This window comes from Rhinolophus sinicus, chromosome 7 (genome assembly GCF_057876585.1).
Source record: "Rhinolophus sinicus isolate RSI-liver-muscle chromosome 7, RSI-T2T, whole genome shotgun sequence".
Taxonomy (NCBI): domain Eukaryota; kingdom Metazoa; phylum Chordata; class Mammalia; order Chiroptera; family Rhinolophidae; genus Rhinolophus; species Rhinolophus sinicus.
In genome coordinates, this window is record NC_142507.1 from 49,666,932 (window position 1) to 49,689,438 (window position 22,507).

At 39.4% G+C, this 22,507-nt stretch overlaps 1 long non-coding RNA gene across 1 annotated transcript in view; it reads left to right on the forward strand.

Annotated features, from left to right (window-relative positions):
- LOC109446805 (uncharacterized) overlaps positions 1–22,507 on the forward strand; it is a 156,308-nt gene that overhangs the window by 23,115 nt on the left and 110,686 nt on the right. The window contains exon 4 of the long non-coding RNA XR_012491639.2: positions 766–831. This is a non-coding gene — a long non-coding RNA (uncharacterized LOC109446805). The remainder of the gene's footprint in view (positions 1–765; positions 832–22,507) is intronic.

Sequence of the window (22,507 nt, forward strand, 5' to 3'; positions counted from 1 at the left end):
ACATTTCAAATCTCGTTTCTCCTCCACCATCCTCTTCATTTCGGGGCTGGGTGTCGTAGCACACAATCACATCCCAGCATGATATACCTTGGTCCCCCAACTCCCTAGAGGAACAGACAATGACAGGAGTGTTTCTGGAATCCATTGCTATAACTGGATGGCTAGCAATCAACCACACACAGACGGGATGTGAACCACATGATCCATCCCGCTCCCCTAGAGCTAAAAGTATCTTCAACTCAACTCCAAAGCCACCCCACACAAAGGGAAACAGGGCAGAGGGCAAGTCAAGGTAGTATTAACTCATTGGTGTTACACACCGTCATCTTGTCAGCTTTACAAAAACATATAACCACGCCCACACGTGGATAGAGCCCCTACCAGGGACTTGTAAGGGGCTCATGCCTTTAGTTTCGTGATCAGTTGCCTCTCCGTGTCGTGTCAACACACTGAACAATTCTGCCCCCATACTGGCAAGTCTTGCTGGAAGTGAGCAAGGTTCTGATGGGGATTTGGGGTTACAAGTTCAGGAGATTCCCTAAAGACAACTTGTCCAACCAGAGATGAGACAGATCTCCTTCAGCAGTGGTCGGGACACTCCATGAACCCAAGCTTTGACAATCTGTTGGTGGCATATTAGAAGGAAACTTTTGTCCCTCTTGTATTTTGCTGTTTTCTCCCAACATCAGCTAGTTACATTTGAGTTCAAAACTTTTCATAGAAGCTGCCGTGATTTACCTGACTCTGAACTCTTTCATCTTGCAGAAAAGCCCTCTTGGAGCCCCACGATGCCCTTGGAGCATGGTACCTGGAGGAGCTGGGGGAGAGCTGGTAAGTTTGTCAAATGTGCCTCAGGGCCACTCCGCCTGGTCCTGGGCAGAGATACTTTCGAGACGGGTGTAAGCAGCCGTTGGGAAACGCGCCCTTTGGTGTGGTGGTCATTCCAGAACGTAACCCCTCTCAGAAGCGTGCTGCCCAGGCTCTTGTAAGACGGGTAAAACAAACAAAGCTGCCGCCTATTTGGAACATACGCTGGCTCCTTCCACATCTGTAGGACATTTAGCTCCTTGCATCTGGTAATGTTTGTGCAAATATAATTCCATATTCACTAATAATTCCTGGGGCTAAAAGCCCCCCCTTGGGTAACCTTGTTAATATTCTCTCAAGGCCTGGTGTGAACGCCTCATAGCATTTTGATTAGAATTCAATCTTGTGTTTTTTTCCCCTTCTCTGTCTCTTTCTCCCTCTCTCCTCTCATGCTTTTTTGGCCCCGGGTTTCCTGGCCACCCACATCAGGAGACATTCTCCCGCCCTTCCACTCTCCATTCTCAGTTTCAAGGAATTTCCTTGTGTCAAAGGCAAAGTGTGATTGACATATTTTTCCCCTCTTAAGAGCAGTCATCTCAGTGTTTCATTTAAACATCTCCTTATGGGGCTCATACAGTCATTACCTGGGTGAAAAAGGGACCCCCTGCCTTACCCCCCCACACACACTCACGCTCAAGCACTGGCTCAAACCCACTGTAGCTCAGTGTTTTTATAGACTTTTAAATTGCTGCTCTCCTTCCCTTTTTTCCTACTTTTTTTTTTTGGTGTGTGGGGGGGGGCGATGGTTGGCACTAGCAAATGATTCCCTGGTGTGTTGTACTCCGAACCTTAAATTTTAGTTATCTGCAAACAGGTAGACCAGCTGCCTGCTGCCAGTGCCCTCCGCCTGCCAAGAAAAGCATTTGTTGTTCGTTAGACCAGTGAGAGAGCATGAATACGTAATAAGTTCTCTAGTTTTGAATTCACCACCTCTGGGCAGGTTGTGTTCCTTTGGTTCTTTAGTCTTACTTGACCAGCTTATTTATCTCTCGGGAGAAGAGAACAGAAAACAAAAACAAAGCAAATTAGCCACAGCATGAGGAATTATATTTAAACCCAAGCACAATTTCTTGGCAGCGGAGTTCATAATGTTTGAGTGATTCTGGAATGTATGCACTCTTGCTGGCTGTCTGATCATCGAATTACTGTGGGTTCTAAGGGCTTTTGCCTGAAGGGGACAGATGAGATGACCTTGGAGGGTCACTTGCAGCTTTTTAATTCCACAGCAGTCCCCTTCTTCTCTGTGATGGGCCACACTTCTCATGGTGTTGGGGCAGAATGTCTTGCGGGGATTCCTTATGTCTCCTGAGTAGCCTGAACTCGGCCCGCTACTTCTCTATAATGAATCACATCTCCTCTTGCTGATTATGATATGCTGTCTACTCAGAGCTCCCAATTGCAGGCAGCTCTGTTGCCATGCAATGATTATATTCTTAAGTCACTTCTTGTGCCCCGAAGGTAGAGGCTTAGATGTGCAATAACAAAACTGATTATTTTTTTCCTGCTGGAATTTTAGTAATAAAGGTAGCTTTAATAAAAACCTGTAAGTAGCTGCAATATCTTAATTTGTGGCACAAAGCCAGCATTCAGTGACATTTCACTTTTAATCAGGAGTAATGAATGGCCTATTTGTAGCCATTACTAAAAGCAGTCTTATCAACATCGTGTGACATAAATACTTGCTTGTCATAATTACCGTCCGTGTTATGATAAACAAAGCATGAAGCCAAACAGGCAAAGCAGACATGTGTTCCCACATGGCCAGTAACAGCAATATGTGTCTTATAAATTGACGTTATTATATCCCATTGCTTTAGAACTTGGCTGTAGAGGAAATGCCAGTACTCGCCATTATATAAACACTCATAGGGATACATGTCAAACCATGGTCCACCCAGACTCTGAGTCTACAAGTAGAATTATGGGATTGTGTGTGGAAAGTAATGATTCCCCTCAAAAACGCTGGCCCAAAAAGGGTAGGATGGACTTCAAGACATTCCTAGCTTCTCCCTGTTTCCTGTTGCAGGTTTCTAAGATCCATTCACAGAAGTCAAGACCTGAGGAACTTATGTAGTCCACAATGTAGCTAAATCTTTTCTGCACCAACTTTATATTTGCAGCCTGTATGCCCACTTGTGGTAATAGGTTTCTTAAATTCACTCCCTGTTTTGGGGGGGTCATACTTCCTCTTTTTTGTTGTGTATCTGTTTCTTTCAAACTCACGGAATTTCAACAAGTTCTAGTACCCCAGAATTTGGTTAAAGAGTGTGTGGTTCACCATTTTGAAATCCTCTGTGACTTGGAAAACTTTAATCAGATTTTTATTTCATACTTCACCCATCTGTCCATTCCCTCTATCACCACTTTCATCTTTCCAGATGGATAAATGAGAAATTTTCACAGTTTTTCTTCATGTAGACGCCTTTCCTCTTCTCCTAAACATTTCAGATGTGATGACCGAAATCTTCAATACCTAAGTCATGGTTACTAGTATTGCATATCTCAGTTCACGTTGATACAGGCTAGAATTTTTTTTAGAAGAGTCAGTATAATATGTCCTTGTGCTTTTGTTCAGCTTTTCTGCAGTATTTCTGTGTTTCAGGTAATGAGAGCAACTTTATTGCTTGATCACCATTAATAAGTTTAATACCTAAGCTAGTAATTTCTAATTTTGGGGGGTAGTGGAAATGATTTTTCAAGTGAAAAGTTACATGGAATACAAACATATGAATGTGGTGTAAGCAGCAGGAGTTGGGGACAAAAGCCTTCCTCGTTTGGCCTCCTCCTGGTCTCTGAGGTCCTCCTTGAAACTAGAGAGTTCCATGAAACATGGAACATGCTTTGAAAAATCACCAAGATCACCAGTCTCCAAAGTGAGTACCAAGCAGTGCTCACTTTAAAAAGCTGGAATGCGTGCATCCACATTTTCTTAGCCAATTCTTTCTTTACAAAACAGATTAATTTTGAAATGTGGGCTTTGTTCCAGGTCCCTCAAGTACCCCCCACCCCACCACCACCACCCCCGGCCTCATGGTTCATTTATAACTATGAACAGCTATACATGATACATGGTTCAGCACAAAGTTCGCTGACCTGGTGACCTTCAGCTGTGGGACAGCAGGACCGCAGCCCACTTCTGAGGTGTTCTTACCCTCTGATGTTTCTCAGGGAGTCTCTAGGAGGTGTCTTGTTTGTGTTCCCCTCATTCCCCATCAGCAATGACAACTTAGACACATTGTCTCTGAGTGGGAAGTGGCTCTGCTGCTCCAGAAAGTTCTCTGTGGTTCCGTGTATGTCAGTGCTCTCTGAGGCCACGGCAGCCACCACTACACTGCCTCTGGGTGATGCCATCCCCTCTGCCCAAAAGCGGACACAGACCCTTTCTTTAAGACCTCACAGCACATCCAAGAACAGGTTGTAACACTTAATATCACTTTCTTTTTGTACAGCCTCAGGTATAACCAAAAGGAAGCATATACCAAAGTCACCCTACCGCTGGCAACTGTACATCCTTATGCAGTCTGCTATAGGCCACATTTCTGCTCAGCTACTAGAGAAAACTTTCCAGCCGATAGCCATTCTCTCCTTTTGTTATAGAAAAACAATTTTATTTGAGATGGTGATGATGCAGGCAGGCTAAAAAGATAACTTCCCTAGCCTCTCTTGCAGCTAGGAATGGTTCCAAGACTAAATTCTGGCTAATACAACAGAAGTAGACTTCTGGGAAGGCTCCTTGCAGGAGCTGATACAATGGGAGATGCTTCCTTTTTGCCTTTTCTGTCGCCTAAAATGAGTATGTGCTGACGGGTTACAGCAGCCATCTTGGATCATGAGATGGTCTTGAGGCTGAAAGCCAAATGCTGAGGCTGGGACAGCACAGAGAAGGAGATGGAGTCCCTGATTGCATGGTGAAGTCACCACAGTGTCCTTTGAATAGTTACTTCGGGACTTTTTTGTATGGTGTTTGGGTTTTCTATCATGTGTAGGCAAATGCAATCATGTCACGGTAGCCATGAGCCTGCCTTCCTTCGTCGCTCTGGGCTGCTTAGCTCTTGGCCTGGTCCCACTTGTCTCCATCATGTGGGAAAGTCCTTAATTATCTCTAGCCTCCTCAGAGCCTCTTCCCAAGAGAACCAGGGCCCCAGAGAGAGGGAAGTCTTATCCACAGTCCTCAGTCCAACTGCCAATTTTTCATCTACTGACCCGGAAGCTGCCTCTTTTACAGGAAAATTTAGAGTTGTAATGATTATTCCCTCAGACCCTACTCTCTGCCCACAGGGGTGTGGCCTCACCTGCTGCAGCCAATAGTAGGCACGTCGTCAAGCTCAAGTTTCAGCCACAGCTCAGTGCCTTCATCTGGTAAATGGTGAAAAATTAAAATAAACACAAACCACAGTGGTTTGAAAATACACTGTTTTAGGCATTCGTTTTGGAATCCCTACCAGAGTGCTTCTTAAATTTTATTTTTGGCTCATCTTACTTTTTGGCTTATCTTACCCATATGTGCATCTTCTTAGATCCACAGCAACACATGACTATAAACCCAGACACGTGCACACACACTAGTGCATTTACTTGTACATGCACACATAGATTTTAATATCTACTTGCACATCGAAACATATACCCTTAAGCGCATACTCTGGCACATTGCTACACAAGCTCAAAGGAATATGGGTTGAGGTTCAGTTAATAGGAAACATAAGAAATGCAACTAAAAGGATTAGGCAGGTAGATTACAACAGAGCAAAGCAACTCCCACCGGACTCGTACTCGTTTTTAATGGCATGGCAAGAATGTGAATTATCTCTGTGCTCGAGGGATAGGCTAAATGAGAAGCTGATTAGGAAGATGGCCTAATGCATAGCTCAGTGTGCTGCTAACCTGCCCTGTCACAGCATGGCCATGTCACTGGTCACTTCTCGATAGCAGAATGATCGTGACCTATCATGAGCTCCTTCATAGTAGCGGGGAGCTGCAGTCGCTTTTTCCAGCTTCATAGATACTCAGCAAAATTTTGAAATGTGAATGAATGACGAATATACTCTACACAGACTGCCCCCGGCCCAGAGACTGTCTGACCCTCATTGGGTATGCGTGGGGAAGGGAGAAAAAGCAAGCAGAGCGGCCCCTGGGATCCAGGACAGCGCAGGTCCAGGGAGATGGGAGCTTAATGGAGATAAAAGGCCTCTATGGTGACATCTCACCCCCTGGCCTGGTGGCTGGTGTGGTTCATGAGTCTGCCAAGGTAAAGATTTCTCTAGGACGTGATCCAAGGAAAAAGACATCCATTGCTTTTCTGGAGAGGTTGCTCTGGAGACAGAGACAGACAGAAGACCGAGACACTCTGTTTTTCTTTTCATGTTTTTGTCTTTTTCCTATTTACGTCCTTGACTGTTCCTCCCCTGTCCTGGTGTTTGAACTTGTTCAGTACGTGTGTGTATGTGCCGACCACGGCCTGGCCCTGCTGTCATTTGGCCAAATTACACACATCTAGGTCTTTTCATCTTTCTTTATGAACCAGTCTCTCCAGTGTATTTAATCACTTTGGCAGTTCTTTTCTGAATTCCATGCAATTTAAAAATAAGCTAAATTGTCACCCCTGTGGATTGAAAAGCAGGCTGTTGCAAAGCCCTGCAGAGCACGAGCCTTGGTTGGGTGCATGTGGGGGAGAGAGAGCCCCATGCTGTTCTACTGTCTCTTCCCGTCTTCTTCAGCAGTGACGGCCTGGAAAAGGTGGGGACGTAGGGAAAAGGCAAGAAACTGGGCTGGAGGCCATGGTTTTGTTTTTCAGTTTTCCTACTGATCGATTAGTTGATTGGTATAGGTGGATGCTCACATTTGTTTCAGCATCCAGAGGGTGCAAAAGCACAGTCAATAAACAGAAAGTATTGATTGCTTCTGTTGTCACCTGGCCACCCAACTTTGAAGAAGCAGCCCAAGTAACATGTTTCTATGTGTATCACTCCAGAGATATTTCAAGCAAATACAGTCAAATGTGTAGTTACGTCTGTGTGTGCGTGTATGTCTCCTCACCTCCATTTTTATACACGTGGTGATTACTATATGCATTGCTCTCCTCTTCACTGTTTCTCTTAGCAGAATATCTTGGAGATTTGGAGATTGGTTGGTCCATATTCACACTAAATAGCTCTTTTCCTCCTTGTATGGCTGTGTAGTTTCTATAATATAAATGTGTTATAATTTTATAGTCTACAATTGAGTATTTATATTCTTTCTGATTTTTTTATAGTCACTATCAATGAACAGTTGGGGGTCTTACCAATTTTTCATTACTGATCTTACCAATTTTTTATTATTTCTATTTACCTATGACAGTGCCTCATTGAATAACTTACACATTTTGCACATGTGAGTAGATACATAGGATAAAATTCCTGGATTAAAAGGTACGTGCAACAGGTTGTCTAGTTCAAGTCAGACTGATTTGTCAACTTACCCACCGCTAATGTCTAAGAATACCTGTTTTCCCCATATACATACAAATGCAAAATTTTTAGAACTTTGACAAGCTAGGGGGAAAATATAAGTCAGTTTTGTATATTTCTTTTATTATGAGTCAGGTTACTTTTCACAAATTTAAGAGCCATTTGAATTCCCTTTTCAGTGGACAGTCCATCTCCTTTCTTTACATTTCTATTAAGTTGCTGATTTTTTATTGATTTAGCAGGCTCTTTATATATTAGGGAGATTAGTTCTTGGTGGTATAAGTTGCAAGTATATTTTTCTGTTTGTCATTCTTTTCTATTTACATAGATGAATATAGTCATCTTTTATTTCGTGATTCCTGGATTTGACTAACTTAGATAAGGTTTGCCCACTTTGAGAGTTTTTTTTTTTTTTTAAATCCCGTGGTTTCTTCTAGTACTCAGATAAATGACAGGTACGTCAAGCTTTACGTGTTTCCAGATGGCTACCCAGTTGTCCCAGTGTCATGTATTGAATAATCTATCTTATATCTATAGATTTGAAATGATACCTCAACAATATCTAAAATCTCCATTGCATTTGTGCCTCTGTTTGAGATTCCTAGTCTGTTCCAATTATCTGTCATGCCAGTATCACATTATTTTAATTATCTGTAGCTTCAGAATTGTTTTCTTAGCTAATAGAAATAATTCCCTTTCATTACTCAGAATTTTTGTTTCCCTGTTCGTTTTTTTTTTTTTCTCGTTTTTTTTTTAATGTGTATTTTAGAATCAGGTTGTCTAGTTCAAAAAAATAATTTTGGAATTTAAAAAAAATCAGAGCCATGTTAAATTTATAGATTAATTTGGGGAAAGTAAGCATCTTTATGATATTGCTTATTCTTCCCCAAGAATATGACAAGCTTTTTCATTTGTCTCTGTGTGTTTACGTAAGGAATATGTGTGTTTTCAGTAGCATTTTAAAGTTTTATTCTCATAAACTGTGCTAGTTTCTTGGTAATTTTATTTCTTTTTGGTTGCTGTTATAAATTGAGATCTTACATTATTTCTTCTAACCGTGTGTGTGTGTGTGTGTGTGTGTGTGTGTGTGTGTGCGCTTTCTGCTGATTAATTTTGTAATCACCAGGAACATTCCCAAATTCTCTTCTGTTCTCTCTGAGTTTCTCTTAAAGGTTCTTCTAGGCCACTGGTTCTCAACTCTGCGCTATTGACGTTTTGAGCCAGATAATTCTTTCTTGTTGGGGTGGAGGACAGTGGGGAGGGAGGCGTTGCCCTGTGCTTTGTAGGGTGTTTAGCAGCATTCCTCACCTCTCCTGGGTGGGGTGATGGTTCTGGGGGGGGGGGTGTTTTGCGTCTGATTAAGAACCATTGTTCTAGTCTACAATCCAGTCTTTATTATTTCCACACTCTTCCAACCCACTGCTCTGTGAGACACTATTGGGTCTGATCACAGGAGTGGAAATAGCTAAGGCCCAATGTTTTGTTCTGAGAACAAAGTGTGCCTGGAAGTAGCCATGGAAATGATGGTTATTTGTAGCTTATGGCCATGTCACATGTAAAAATCAGTCACAGGTACAAATCTCATGAATTTAAAAGTTAAAAGTAATAAAAAGAGGGAGGCAGAATCTATTGCTTCTGTATGACACAGCGTGGATCTGTGGTGTTTGGCATGTTGTCTGGCTGTTGAATGTGAGACCACTGTCTTCTCAATTGGCTTGAATCACAGCATTTTAGGCGTGAAGGGATGTCATGTTCCTAAAGGCCTGGCATTATGTCCTGTACTGCTTTCACACTCCCAATGGTATTGTACCACTTTTGCATTTCCTGTAATACTTACCACTGTGTTGGGTACATGACGGGTGTTCAGTGAAGCTGATATTTTGCTAGTCTAATCCCTTTAGCGGCATACTTTGGGTTCTTTAGGGAAAATCATGTAGGACAGCAGGAAACATTTAGTACTTGAAATAAAAATGATCTGCATTCAAATCCTAGTTAATAGTCATTAGATTATTAGCTGTTGTATACGAATTAACTAATCTCTGTGAATATCATTTACAAAACAGTTATAAATATTCTTACATTGTAGGGTTGCTGTGGAGATTTCATGAGATCACATTTGCAATAAGAGCATAGCGAGATCACAGTGTTTTTAACTCTCAGTTAAAATGCAGGCCCTCTATATGCGATAGCTATTATTATCTTCATTATTATTAGGTGAACACAAGCTCTGTATCTGAAGAATCAAGACTAAAACGATCTAAATTTTCTATTAAAAATTTAATGTATAAATGTAAATATTGGGAAAGTTATTTAAGACTGGTTTAAGGTTTAATACTATTGAAGATCAGATATTTCTGTAAGAATCATCCATTCCAAGCATTTCTTATTTATTGGAAATAGACTCTTTGAGAGTCTGCGTAATCTGGGCCTCGTGATTAAACCAGTCAGCTTCATGGGTGACTCTTGCCTATGGAATTCAGTGTTGACTATAGAATAACATGGGATACAAAGGGGAAAATTTGTTCTTTATCATGTTTTTATCAAGTGAAGCAGAGTTTAATGGCTGTATTATATTATTGAGCTGAACTTGCTTATTGTTTTGTTAAAGCCCTTTTCAAGTTTTGAAATGTCACACACATTCGAAACATACACAAAATTTAAATGTACTGTGTAATAAATAAGCAAAGAATAGGTAACCTCTGCTCAAGTTACGAAATAGCACATTACCAGCTCTTAGGACAGTGTATCCCTTTTGAATCACAACCTTTGCCCCCTTATTTTTCTTTATAGTTTTATCACCTGTGAATATGCCCCTTATTCATATAGTTAGGATATTTTCTAAACTATGTTATATCTGTTTTTCAACTTTACATAAATGGAATGATACTATATCTATTCTTTTGTGTCTGGCTTCTTTAAGTTTGTCACGTTTTCTGTGTTTTTTGCTGTGTAATATTCCATTGTATGAATATAACACAATTTGTTTACCCATTGGACTGTTGATAAGCAGGTGAGTTATTTTTAGCTTAGGGCAAATATGAACCATGTTGCTCTGAGCATTTTTGTACATGTCTTGTGGTTGACAAGTACAGAAATTTCTCTAGCTTAAGTACCCAGAGATAGAATTCTGGGTCATCGGTCACGTGTAACTTCAATTTTCAAAGGCGGTTGCACTAATTTATATGCCCACTAACAGCAGTGTGCGAGGTCCCGGGGCTCTACGTCCTCGTCACACCTGATATTATCGGATTACTCATTTCTGTGAACCTCGTGAGTCTGTGGTGGAAATGCCTTGTAGCTTTAATTTGCATTTCCTGAAAGCTGAGAATCTGAGAATATGCTAATTGGCCGACTGAAATTTCCTCCTTTGTGAATGACCTCTTCTGCCTGTATCTCTGCTCGGTTGATTTTGCTTATCTATTTGTAGGAATCCTTTTCATATTCAGGATACTATTCATTTGTCAGTTATATGTGCTACAAATATCTTTCCCAATTTTATGATGTGTTCTTTCCCTTTCTTTATGGTTTCTATTGGTGAATAAAGTTTTACATTCAAATGTAGTCAGTTTATCAATCTTTTCCTTTTATGATGAGTGCCTTTGTGTCATGTTTAATAAATAATTCTCTTTATGGAGGTCGGAAATATATTCTCTTATATTATTTTCTGAAAGCTTAAAAGTTTTGCCTTTTATATTCACGTTTATAAATTGATCTTTGGGTGTTGTCTGAGGTAGGGATCCCAGTCCATTCCCCAATTCCCTCCCCTGTCATATGCATATTGAATTCCCCGGGGCCATACATGGAGAGACTGTAGTTCTCCACTGCCCTGAAGTTCCCCTTCTGTCACAATGAATGAGGCGGTTGCTGGGCTCTTTTCTGTTCCATTGTGCTGTTTATCTAATCCTGTGTAAGTAGCATTTTTTAACTTCTGTAGCATTATAATAAACGTGGGTGATCTGGTGGACAGTCCACCCTCTTTGTTCTTCTTAAAGAGTGTCTTGGTTATTCTTAGCCTTTCACAATTTATTACTGATTGTAGAATCTGTTTGTCAAATTAAACACACACATGCACACATACAGAGACGTGTATGCGCATGTGCACACACGTATGCAAAAACCTGTTTGGAATGTGATTAAATCCATAAATTAATTTGGGATATCTAACATCTTTAGAATATCAATTTTTCCAAATCATCATGTGTTTCTTCGTTTATTTAGGCTTCTTTAATGTTTTGCAATAAAATGTTGTAATTTTCCCCTCAAAATTCTTACACATCTTTTGTTAGATATATTCGTAGGTAATTAATTTTTTAAATGATACCTTTTTTTATATTTTTATTTTTAAACTGTTTGTGGCTGGTCTATAGAAGTAAAAATAATTTTTGTGCTTTGATTTTGTATTCAGCAACTTTTCTAAATTTGTATTAAATATAATTATCTGTAGATAATTTTTGTTTTTCTGCATATACAATCATGTCTTCTTCTAATAATGAATTTTGTTTCTTTTCTTTCCAATCTTTTTATCTGTTATTTCTTCTTCTGCCTCATTGTACTTGTTACAACCTCTAATCGAATGTTGAAAGGAAGTGAAAGATAGAAATAAGATTGTGGACCTCTTGCTAGTAGTCACTTACCTCAAAGGAGAAGCACTTAAAAATTCACCATTATGCGTGATGTTGATGTATGTTTCTTTGTCACATTAAATAATTCCTTTTTATTATGAGTGGTTGTTGAATGTAGTCAGATATCCTTTCTGTATATATTATAGTAAGATGATCACATGATTTTCTACTTTATTCTGTATGTAAGGTAAATGAAATCAATAGATTATTTTTAAATGTTAAATCAATCTCACATTCCAGGGAGACACCCAACTTGGTCATTATGTATTGTGTTTTAAATATTGTTAAGTTTTCTTTGCTAATATTTTCTTAGGATTTTCATATCCTTGTTCAGAAATGAGATTGGTGTGTATTTTTCTTTCTTGAATTGACTTTGTTAGCTTGTGCTATCAGTGTTATTCTAGCTTCATTTGGTGAGTTGAGTATTACATAATCTTTTTCTATTTTCTGGAAGAGTTGGTATAAGAGTAGAATTTTGTCTTCCAAGAATTGTTGATGGCACCCATCATCAAAATAGGTACATACAAATTTAGGACTCTTCTACCTTCCTGGTAAATTAAACTTTTTATGATTGTGAAGTGACTCTCTTTAACATTATCATATTTATTATATTATTATAAATATTATTATATTTTAAGGTTTTTGGGGGTTTTTTGCTCAAAAGTTTATTTTATCTGCTATTAATATATCTAAAAGCTTCCATTTGACGTTTACCTGGCATATCTTTTTCCTCTTTTTTCTTTCAATCTTTCCGTATTCTTATATTTTTAGATGTATCTCTTATAAATAGCATTTAATTGTTGTTTTGTAATCCAGCATGACAATCTTTGTGTTTAATTAAAATATTTAATCCATTAACAGCTAATATAATTATTGATATATTTGGATCTAAACCTACACTTTATTTTTTGCTTTTCTCCTGTTTTATTTTTCTTTCCTTTTTTAAAATTCTTTTGTATTTTTTTTTAATCATTCTGTTTTTCACTTGCTTTGAAGATATACACACTATTTCTATTGTTTTGGTTTTTAGCCTCACAGTGGCAATATCATCCTTAACGTGTCAAAGGTTAATATTAACGAGTATTTATCACTTCACCTGAAAAATATAAAGACATTAGAACAACCTAACTTCATTTAAACCTTTTTGACTGATGTGCTGTTGTTCTCATTGTAGTTTTTCGAACCAAACAGACTTATGAATCTCTCACTTTGGGGAGCTGATTAGGTTTTGATTGTGTGTGAATTGTTTTAAATAAATTGGATGGAGTATAACTTGAACCCTTTTAGCAACCATACCTGACATGCAATTAAAATATTTTTCCAAAGATACTTCCTATCTCTGACATTTCTCAGATCAAAATTTGTGTGCCTGGAGCTGAGCATATAAGACTAAATATGACACAGGGCCCACCAACAGTGGGCCCAGAATGTATTGTGGCAACAGGCATTTAAACAAGTAATTTAAGTAAACCGTAACAAACGTTATAATAGATAAATGTATATAATGTCAGGTTGACATGAAAGTAGAAAATGACTAATAGTCAATCTGAAGAAAGCTTCACAAAGGATATGCCATTTGACCTAGTCTTAAAATATTGTCAGGAATTTTCCAACCATAAAAAGAATGGAAGCAATTCATGGCAGAGGGAATAACGTGTGAAACCCTAGCAGTGTGAAAACATGGAACGTGTGGTTGGTGACAAGGAAATAGTTCTAAGAACCTGCAGTTTCGGGCAGGTGAGAGGAACTGATGGGAGGTAAGGCTGAGAAGGCATATGGGAGCAGATAATTAAATTCCTTGAATGACAAGCTAGGGAGGTTCGATTTTTGTTGTCATTGTTGTTGGCAGTGAAAAGCCATCAAGGGGCTTTAAATGTGGAAGTAAAATAAATAGATTTTTGCTTTAGAATTTGCTAGTACTGGTATGAAGGGTATCGTAGAAAGTGAGACAGACTGAAGGCAGGGAGATAATTATGATGTCACTGTTGTATTATAGTTGCGTAGCCAGAAAACCTGAACTAAAGCACGTGAATAAGAAAGAGGATGATGGTATTAGAAGATGACTTTGAGTGACCTAATAGATAATAAATACAAGGATAGGCCTGGAATGCTTAATCTTTTTTTTTTCTTGGATGTATGGCTAATGTTTATAATAACTGATTTAATGTCCTTGTATACTAATTCTATTATCTTAGTCACTTCTGGGTCTGTTTCTATGGATTGATTTATCTTCTCATTGCGGGTCATGTTTTCCTGCTTCATTGAATGCCTGGTTATTTCTTATTGAATACTAGACATTGTGAATTTTACCTTGTTGGATGCTGATTACTTTTGTATTCCAGTAAATATTCTTGAGTTTTGTCCGAGAACACAGTTCAATTACTTGAAAAACATTCATCTGTTTAGATCTCTGCTTAGGTAGGACCAGAGCAGCATTCAGTCTTGGACTCATTTCCCCCATTAACAAGGCACACCTCTTTTGAGTGCTTCACTTGATGCCCTGTAACTTTTGCAGTTTCTCACCGTGGTTAGTGGCAACAGGAACTCTTTCCAGCCTTTTGTGAGGCATTGTCCTCTGCAGACCTTTCAATGGCTGTTTCCCCAGCCTCTGGGGCCTCTACTAGTTTACTCACACACGTACTGAGCAGTACTCAGCTGAATACTTCAAGCGGACCCTCTGAAGACCTCCAGAGCTCTCACTCTATCTGTGTAGCTCTTTTCCCTCTGGTTCTCCCCTCTGTGTACTCTAGCTGCCTCCGCTTTCCTGGACTTCCCATTCCGAGCTCACTAGACTATACCTTTCCCTGTAGTGCAGCCTTGAAATTCTCTCCAGGCAGTGAGCTGGGCAATCCTGGGACTCGTGTCATTTGTTTCCATTGTTCAGGGACTTCTGTCCTTTCTTGCCTAGTGTTTTAAAATCATTGATTTTTTTATATTCTTTTTTTCCCAGTTGTTTCGGGAGGTAAGGTAAGGTCTCTGTTATCCCTCATGTTTTCGTCTCAATCTTTGTTTTATACAGTTACATCTTCAATCCATCTGGAATTTATTTTTGATGAGAGAAATATAGTTTTAATATTTTTCCCAATGGTTAGCCAGTTGCCCAACATCATATTTCGAAATGTCACCTTTATCGTAAGCCAAACTTTCATGGATATTTGAGTCTATTCCTGAACTCTTTTGTTCTATCCCTTTAGTTTTCCATATTTTATTGAATTGAAAACCTTTTTACTTATTGAAGTTACAAAATATATTGTGTTACCTAGTAGAGCTAATTATCTTTTCGTCTTTCTATTTCAAGATTTCTTTGAACAGCCACACATTATTTTCTGTGTGAATCTTAATACAGTTTTCAAGTTCCTTCTCATATTGCAGGTGTTATTTATTGGGATTGCATTAAGTGTATAGGACCGAGACAGGTTTGAAGTGGCAAAGAGAAGAATTGGGAGAGTACAAGTTCATTGACTTGCATTTTCCTGGTAAAGTAGGAGGCAATTTTCATGGTAAAAGAAGAACCAAAGACAAACTATGAGGGAGTAGGATAGAGGTGAGATACAGACTAAGGGTAAATGAAGAAAGTTTGAGTCATATGTGCTGTAATGAGCGGGGCTGTTGAATAAGGAGAGCGTGAGAGGGCATATAGAACATTGACTGAATATCACAGGACTAATAATGAACAGTCATCAATGGGTATTCGTACTGCCATGTTTCCTTTCTCTGAAAATACAAAACAAGCCACAGAAGAGTCCTGGAAGCAGTGTTTATTAACAAATCATGGCCCTCCCAAACAGATCTCCAGGCATCCCATTTCATTGAAAAACGCACGTCTGTCTAGTTCACTGTCATACCTCCAGTGCCACACATCCTGCCTGTCCATAGTTGGCAGTGAATAAATGTTAGTGGGATGAATTAGTTCATTTCTGAATGACTTCCTCTGAGTTCTGCGTAAGATGCTACTATGTTGTTTTCTCTGCCAGGCTGTCTTCAATTTCAGGGTAGTCTTTATCCAGCCAAAAATCCGAATGGTCAGTTCTCCAGTTGTCTGGAAATGGGGAAACTTAACGGTGGATTTCTGCCGCTATACAAATGGGCACAGTCTTACATTGTTGTTTGAGAAAAGACTTCTTCAGTCTTAGACTTCTTAAACCTTTATTCCAAGTTATCCAAGTTATTCGCGTAAATGGGCTCAAGGGAGAATTAAGACAAGGGAGAGTTTAGGGCAAAAGTAACATGATTTCTTTCAACTATTCAGAGGCATTCATCTCAAAAATAGCGCTAAAGAAGGGAAAGAGTCCACACTGTATTAATGTGCGATTCTACTTAATTTGTCCCTTAATGAACTGCGTACTCCACTGTTTGAACCACTGAATGGTTTTGAAAAGTGGATTCTCTTAGTTAAGTATCATTTTCTAATAATTGTCTCTTGGATTCAGCATACAGTTTAGGTTGGTATAATACCTTCATCTTGAAACATCCCAAGGTCATTTCTGGTGGAGGAAAATAGGACACTCTGGTTTCAGGGACAAAGTTTATTCTTCTTCTGATAAGAAGATAGATTTTACATACTCAAAGCAGTCTCCATGCAAAGGTCAAGTATTAACAGGAAAAGGAGAATTTCAAACATTCACAACCCACTTAGACATTTTAGCTCTTGGACTGATGAAAACTTTTGTAGACCAAGCAGATTCACTTGGAGCCTACTTCCTCCATTTTAACATTTATTTTATTTTATTTTAAGGGAAGCAAGGCTTGAAATGTTTTAATACCCCCTTAGAGACTGTTTGGCTATTACATAGCCCATAAAAAGCAATATTTGGATGATTTAAAGGGAAATGAATCAGAAATTTAAAGGTTCAGTTTTCCTTGTATGACACAAGCTTTTTCCCCCCAGAGTCAATAAAAATGGCCCTTAGGGTAAAACAAATCTTGGATTATTGAAACAAAAATTATTATCTATGCATATGCAGATAGTAATGTCTATTTTAAAATTTTACTTTAAAAATATTTAGACACTCAATCTTACGTTTGTCTGTGAATTAACGGATCTAACAACTTGCCCAATTTCTGCAGAAAGGACAATTTTCTTGCATCAAACCTCGTTAACTTAGTTCTGTATTTCAGAGCCATGTGGAAATGTGATCTCAGTTCCCCAGGCAATGTTTTCCTGAGGTTTCTCTCAAAAGCTATTTTAGGCTTCTCAGTTACACACCCTAACGGGAGTGGTGGTGGTATAGTCCAGAGTCTCCATATAACTAGTTGGCAATATTTTCAATGTGGCTATTCCTCAGACATTTAATATTTATTTCTTCTTACATTTAAACAAGTTTTTTCATTTAGGCATTGGACTTGTGTGATATAAACATTTCTGTGTGGGTGAAGATATGGCTTCACCCTCCATTGATGGAAAAGAAATGAGAGTCAACAAACCTGGTTTTCTTTCCTCGCTCTGCCACTACTTTCCTGAGTGACACTGGGCAAATTCCATCAGGTTTCGGGCCCTGGTCTCCTCAGCTGTGGCTAGATGATCTCTAGGATTCTTCTCACAGCTGATACGCAATTTTGGCACATTGTAATTATTCCTTAAATAGTAACATTTATTTTTATTATGAGTTTCCTTTGTGGTGAATATTGGAATATCTTAATTTTAGATTCCTCAAGAGCCTAGAAGTTGAGTCAAAAGTCTTGGACTTGTGTCTTGCCTCAGTATTTACCAGCTGTATAGTCTTGCGAAATTGTCTCGTTTTTTTAAAAACTCAATTTCTTCATCTATAAAATGGGGATAAAGGTAATACTGTAAGGCACAGTTCTTTGTTGCAAATAATGGAATCCACTCTGGCTAGTTTAGGCAGAAAAATAACTTGTTAAAAATATTAAGCAACTCACAGAATCCTCTGGAGGGCAAGAGAACCAGACTTAGACACGAGGAGGCCAGAAACAACACCGAATGAGACTGTAGCATGAGCTCCAGTGAAAACACCATTGCTGCCAACACTTGGCAGCCTCTCTGCTTCTTGGAGAGACACTGGAGCTTGCATTATAATGCGTGGTCCTGGCTGCCAGGAGCCGGGCCATTGAGGCCCTGTGGCCATGTTCACCTGGGAGGGATGCCATTCATGCCTACCTCCTCTCGTATTAGCTTCCAAGCTGAGGACTCATATCAATGTATCTCATTGGCAACACCCCGATCACATGTGTCACGTCAGCTCCAAGGGAGCCTGGGACAGTGACTTCTGGCTCTACCTTGGGGGTTCCAATGTGGGAAACGCTCCAAAACTCAGAAAAGATGTTCGGAAAGTATTGCACAGCCTCTAACAACTCTACCTGGGTGAAAATCAATGCCCTGTGTAAGAACCCCTGCACTATATAAATGGTGATTACTACCTTTTAAAGCTTATTTTACTATTCAAAGAAAAATAAGGTAGATGAAGCTTGTAAATGTAAATTGCCTGGAAATCTAGCCAGCTGTGCTTTCTGTTTAAATTTTGGATATACATATTCTTATTATAAAAAATTCATGAAGTATAGAAAAATTATAGGGAGAAATAAGTATCATCCAATAATCTTACCAGCAGGTAACTATTCTTACCATTTTGGTTCATACCCATCCATCCATCTAGTTTAGTTATAATTATATAATATGTATTAATACATTATACGTACACATCTGTATCATACATACACACACACAAGTAAATTTTTATGTATACACATATAGTAATTATGTGTGATTTATACCCAATTAAAAAACTCAAACAATATGTCGTGGGCATCTTTTCATGCTAATAAATATTAATCAACATCATATTTTTAATGGCTGCTGTGCATTTATCTGAATATACAATATTTACAATTTTTTTTAATAAAACACCTATTCATGGGTAGTTTCCAAATTTTTACTTTTATAAAGAGAGTTATGATGAACATTCATATAGCCAAATCTATGCTTGGAGTAATTCCTTATGGTGAATTTAGAGAAATAGAATTGCTATTTCAAATATATGCAGTTGAAAAAAACTTTTGATTCATGCAGTAAAATTGGTAATAATTTATACTTCCCCATGCAATATCTGAGTCTGAATTTCCCCACATTATCGTAATACTTAGTATAATCAACCATTTTTATTTTAGTCAGTTCATTAGGAGAAAAATATTAATGTTTAACTTGCATTTCTTTACTACTTAAACATAGTTCACATATATTTATTTTCCACTTACATTTCTTTATTTGTGAACTGCGTGTTTATGTCCTTTGTCCACTAATAGATTGATTTTTAAATTTTAAGTTGGTTTTTAAGGCTCTATGTAAAGATGTTAAACTTTTGTCTTCTGTGTGTTCTTCAAATATCTTTTCCAGGGCTGTCATTGCCTTTTATTAAAATTGAAGTGAAACATACATAGTGAAGTGCACATAGCAAAGTTTATAATTTGGTACGTGTAGATCACATAACAACCACCTAGATCTGGAAACATAACATTTCTGTCTCCCAAGAAGGCTCCTCACGTTCCATCCCCGTCAATAGTTCCCCACAGAGGAAACCCCTGTCCTGACACCACGGATTAGTACGGCCCGTTCTTGAACTTCCTGTCAGTGGCCTCATACATGAAAAGAAGTCTCTGGCTTCTAATTACCATTATGTGTGGGAGAGTCGTGATGTTGACATAGTTAAAGTAGAGCCACAACTTGCCCATCAGTAAAATGTATAATAATGGATAAGAAGTAATAATGGATACTTCAGTGGTGGTTGTGGAGGTAAATGAGTTGCTGTAAGTAATTGAGTTATGGGCAGATACTAACTTAATGAGTTAATGCAAACACTAGAACAGTGCTTTGCTGTGGAAGGTATTAATACTTAATAGATGTTAGCTACTAGTATTATACTACTTGATTAGATTTGCTGATTTTTTATTTAGCGCTTTTTTGGCGATATTCATAAATGAGTTTAGTCATGATTTAGCATTTGTGCATGTCTGCGCTTTGGTCTTGTATTGTTTGGATACTGCATTATGTTAGCCAATGGTAGTTTCACCTACCTCGGTGTTCTTGCCAGAAGTTGTGGAACGAACCCTTACCACTCACATCTCCCCGGTATTCCTCCCAAATCTGCCTCCCAGACACATCTCAGGTCTGCTGACTTTCCTCCATCACTGCCTTCTCCAGTCTAGGCCGTGTCTCTGTCGTCACTCCTTTTTTCCATTAAAATAGTCACCTCACGGGTCTCCCGGTTTCTGAACATGTGCCCCTTCCCACTGCAGTTAGGCTAAAACCGAAGATGCTTATCAGGGTCTGCCATGCCCTTCCTGTGATGGCCCTGCCCGCCTCCCCACCCCTGGCTCGCACCAGTGTCCCTGTCACCCCCATGCCCCGGACACACTCCCTGCCCGGCGCCCCACTGCTCATCCTTAGCCGGGCCAATCCCCACTTCTTTCTCACTGAAGCGTTTCCTGATGTAGCATATAAAACAGATCCCTGTGTAGTTACTCGTCTTACCTTTTTGTTTTTTTCTTAGCATTCAAACAATGTGCAATTATGCGTTTATTTTATATGTATGTTTGTTTAATACCTGCCTCTTAGCTCTGGGAGGTACTATTTTGTTGGCCACTTCATCTGGCATAAGGCTTTGCACATACGAATTGCTCAGTAAATATTTACTGAATAAATGGCTCCCATTCTAGTGGTGGAGACAGATACATAAGCAATCGCAATGAGAGGAAAAGCCAGAACAGATGTATGGAAATAGATGTCAGGGGCACAGAGGAGGAAGAAAGAAACTGCAGGGAAGCCCTCCCAATGGCAGGTTTCGGAGACAGTTGCTCATTGACTAACTAACCTCCCCTGAAATGTTATTCTCTCGTAGCTGACATGTTGATGGCACTCTATTACCGTTTAACACACAGGGAAGGAGTTGGGTCCATGGCTGATATTAGATGCACCAGTCCCAAGGGACTCAAGGAGGCAAAGCTCCCGCTGAGATCTTGGCTCGCACACAGCACAATGGCAGCTCTGAAGGGGCAGAAGCCCTCTGCACCCCCAGCCCTGTTTATTTTCTCCTCCAGCAGAAGGGGTGGCCTAGGTCAGCTGAAGTGGTGCATCCTGGTGGCTATTTATTGACCCAAAATGGTATGCTGACAGACATGTGACCAGGCAGACACAGAGGCCTCACTTCTCTGCACCCAAGGTTGTGACATGGCTGACACTTCCCCGCACAGGTCCTGACTTCTCCAGCTGCTGCCGGGGGTGCTGGTGTCTCAGGGATGGGGGTCAGTGCAGCCGGTGTGCCCCATGGTTTCCGTGCTGCCGCCTGGGCCTCTGTCAAACGGCAGTCTCGTGATGTTTCCTGTGAGCCCCGCACACACATGCCGTCACCTAGCCTGTCTGTTTCAGTCTCTTTCCTAGCTCATCCCCCTCGGCCTGAATCCCACTGCATGCATCATAGGTTGCCAAATGAGTGGTGTACTTTGAAGAGGGAAATCCTGGGTGATACCAAGAATCCTCCTTGTGGTAAAGCCACGGGCTCTGCTTTTGCTGCAAAAAGGAATTGTGTGGTCATAAACGTGATCTTTTTCTCTCTTCTTAATGTTTTCCTTTCCATTTGAGTGGTTTTCTTTCCCATCTTTTCCATTATAGCTGACTCTATTTAATTAATTTTTACTTTAAAATCCTTTTTTTGTTAATAATTTTTTATTGTAGTGGAAAACCGTAAAAAGCAAATAGGCAGGTTAAAATAATTGTTTTAAGACTACTACTCTTGTAAACACTACCCATGAGAAGCAAATTCTTCCGGTCACCCCAAAAACCCCTAAATGCCCCCCATCAACCACTACCCTTCTCTCTCTGCTAGAGTAACCACTATTCTAACTTTTATTGCAGTCACTTCCCACTTTTCTTTACAGTCTTATCACCTAAGTGTACGTCCCTAAGCACTAGTTTAGTTTTGCCTGTTTTGTTTTCTTTTTAACATGTCTTAAACATCTTATAATTCATAGGTTTTTTTCCCCCTCCGTTTCCTTATTTTTCCTTACAATTCATTTATTGAAGATATGGGATCACGTGCCTGTAGAGTTTCCTACAGCCTGGATTTTGCTGGTTGCTTCCCTGGAACAAAGTTTGGCCCGTTCCTCTAGTTTCTGTGTTTCACTCATCCCAGGTTCTTTTCCCTGGGGGAGGGGTGGGGGATGGGCATGACAACCTAATGGTGATACCTTCTTCCTTCTTCAGGAGGCACGTATGTCTCTCTTTTTGTAACATTAGTGGTCATTGATGTCCAGTCCACTTTCTTAATTCATTAAGATTACACTGATACTCCAGTTCTGGTATTCTTCATGAATTTGTTGCAACACTCTAATTCAGTATGCATGTAATTTTTGTTTTGGTTTTTTTCAGTGGTACAGTTTGCGTAGGAAAGGTAGGATAAAAGCTATTTACCAAAAAATGGTTGGTTCCCTAGCATCTTCTAAAGATATCAATTTGGTTTTTTACAGTTGACTTTGTAAGTAGTTAAATAAGCAACTCGTCATGTAAGACACTGACATCCCTTCAGAGGATGTCACACGTCCTGGAAGAGAGAATGGGAC